The sequence below is a fragment of the Branchiostoma belcheri genome, unplaced genomic scaffold (assembly GCF_001625305.1).
Source record: "Branchiostoma belcheri isolate BF01 breed outbred unplaced genomic scaffold, Haploidv18h27 scaffold3, whole genome shotgun sequence".
Classification (NCBI taxonomy): domain Eukaryota; kingdom Metazoa; phylum Chordata; class Leptocardii; order Amphioxiformes; family Branchiostomatidae; genus Branchiostoma; species Branchiostoma belcheri.
The window spans coordinates 6220847-6223553 of record NW_017803909.1 but is presented as its reverse complement, the minus strand read 5'-3'; the positions used below and the strand labels follow the sequence as shown (position 1 = coordinate 6223553).

The following is a 2707-nucleotide window of genomic DNA, read 5'->3' as shown; positions in this document are numbered from 1 at the left end:
AAATCTCACGTGTCAGGGAAAAACCACTCTTTACTTCCATTCTGTAGTTTTCTCTCACCACAATTAATTTTTCACTTTCTTCACGGGCTGTACAACATCAACTATCACATTTTGTGATAAAGTCTGTGTTTCCGATACAGTACATTGGCTGTTTCACAATGTCAGTGCCTTCTGATACTTCTGTACATTTCTGCACTTCTGACTGAACATCCCTTTACAGCGTTTTGTACACACAAGTGAGCTTTTGTTCGAGTTACAAGTGAGTTGGCCATTTACAAGCAGTCATGGGGTAGTGAACCGACAGTACAATGTTTGGTGAAAAAAATTTCAATGCCTAGTGCATGGAACAAAAACTCAGCCTTCAATGTTGGGTGCTTTACACAAAAGTTTGCTGCTTTCCGTACAATCATACATTCTCAGCAATATCATACTTTGTAAGATATTTACATAGCTCTACCAATATAAAAACCTTCCAACATATACAAACACATTCAACAGGGCACGAAATACTCACCTGCAAACTGTAATATGCTCACAACTGAAATTGCACATAAAAAAAATTGGAACGAATCTGAATTCTGGCAAGGCAAAATCTACGCCTTTTACACTTACAGCACCAAAAGCTTGGTTCCATAAAATCTTTATCATAATCAAGTCCTTGCAAGCAGTTTCACCAAATTGCAGGTAAAATCCTAGGTACCTAAAATTTCACTGATACTAGAACAAAAGTATTTCGTACCCTGTTCAAGCTCATACTGCTCATCATAAACCATTTCACAAATTCATGTTGCATTTTCAATTCTTCATCGCACAATATAATACATGAGCTTCTGCATTTGATCATTTCAACAACAAAAAATCATTTTGGTCAAATTAATGTATAATAATAAAAAAGGCCTGAAGAAAAAAGGGAAGGGATTGTGATAAGCAGTTGAACTTGAGTAAAAGACTGGCATTAATTTCAAGTCTGACACAAACAAGTCATTTTCGTACCAGATAGGCCCAGCAAGCTGGACCCTTTCAAGGGATGTTCAGTAGGGCTAAGGGGGTGCCTTGCCGGCTGACCACCGTTCATCAAGCGTAGCTCTTTTGGTAACAGCTCGAGAAAGGGATCTGGAAGAAAAGACATCAGCATCAGGTACATTCCACATCAACATTTTCAGAGAAACAGCAGAAAACACAACAAATTGCACATAAAATCTACCAAAATCTTAACATGTTCAAAAGCTGGCTTAACTAAATATGTGTACATTGGCAATGCAAATAAATCAAAGAAAATACTGTAATATTTTGCTACCTTATGCAAAGTGTATTTCATTTTATCCCTGACAAAGAAAGCAGAGCCAAGTGTGAATAAAATTATGCTATCCGTATTCAATATCAATACACAAAACACTGCAAAATAATGCGTTGTGTTCAATCAATCTTTGCACCCGTTGAGGACACAGCTTGCTGGAAGATCACCAACGAAATCTGAGGGAAAAGCAGCTCAGTACACTAACTTCACACAGGTGTCGAACAGGATTTCCTTTTCCTTTGTCCAAAGCAAAAAAACAGATGTCTCAATTCACAGTGGATGTAATAAAATCACGTTGAACTTGACAAAAGAAGGTTTACCTATAGCCCCCGGGCCTGGGCAGTGCCGTGGTAACTATGAATGTATATTGACGTCAATGAAATGCGAGCCTGTATAAACAAAATCCGATCACGCTTTGGGCAGACCGACCAGACACAAGCCCGGCCTTGTTAACGCCTACTATTCCTGGTAAGACAATACAGCTAGTGCTGCTTTAAACCTGTAAGATGCATCTGACAGCGAAAATGGCGCATTTAATCCATGAAATTGCGTTATTTTTGCAGAAACGCCCATTTCACTTCCCCTTTTATTTCACCACTGGCGGAGCTCGCGCATGGTGATAGCTAATTTGCATAACACCAGACCATGACGGTTTCTCTCACACGGAGCAGTCAAATATTCACTAGAACACCAAAATGTGCCGATAAGATTGATAATTTTTGGTGAAGTATGTATTGGCAACCCGTTAGGAAGCTAGAACTGACCAAACTGTCGGCACAAAATGTGCGAAACGCCCTTATTTGGTGTTTTCAGACGTGCAGACATGCCAGACAACAGAAAAATGCCACGCGCCATGGCCTAGTCCGAGGCGGCGGCAGTTGCTCACCCCAATACGCACCTTTGCCGTACAAGCTTTCGGGGGAATTCAGCTCGACCTCTTCGTACAAGAAGGAGTCTTCGCACCCAGAAGGCATTATAAACGCTACGAATGTTCTTTCTTGCTTGTTCCTTGGTAAATAACTGGACTTCTTATCAGGTTCAGCGCATCAAAGTTGTTGCGACCTTCCGCCAAAAAATATTTCCTTCTACTGACGAGCCTGGAGCGCGCAGCCGCATGGACCTCTGCTGTATGCAAATTACATCATACAAGGTAGTTGATTCGAAGACGTCACAAAACGTCAGCAGCTAATTATTCTATTTATAGAAACTAACCAATCAGAGATAAGCTACTTATCATAATTTATGCGTCATCGCCAAAAATAGATATCAGATCTCGTTGAAGTCAAACTCACGTGATAGGGGGATCCCCTAATTTCTATTCTTTCTTCCTTATTCTTCCTTTTCTTTTCTTAAGTTTTCAGTTGTCGTGGTAAAGTTCAATAACTTTCAACCAAAGATGCATTGGCAAGA

The 2707-nt window shown here is 40.1% G+C and overlaps 1 long non-coding RNA gene across 1 annotated transcript in view; it reads right to left on the bottom strand.

Moving 5' to 3' along the window:
- The window catches only part of LOC109473578, a 3769-nt gene extending 1312 nt beyond the window's left edge, over positions 1-2457 (bottom strand). Inside the window, exons 1-2 of the long non-coding RNA XR_002140427.1 lie at positions 2196-2457; positions 994-1113 (exon numbers count right to left, since the gene is read on the bottom strand). This is a non-coding gene — a long non-coding RNA (uncharacterized LOC109473578). The remainder of the gene's footprint in view (positions 1-993; positions 1114-2195) is intronic.
- Between the last annotated feature and the right edge of the window lie 250 nt (positions 2458-2707).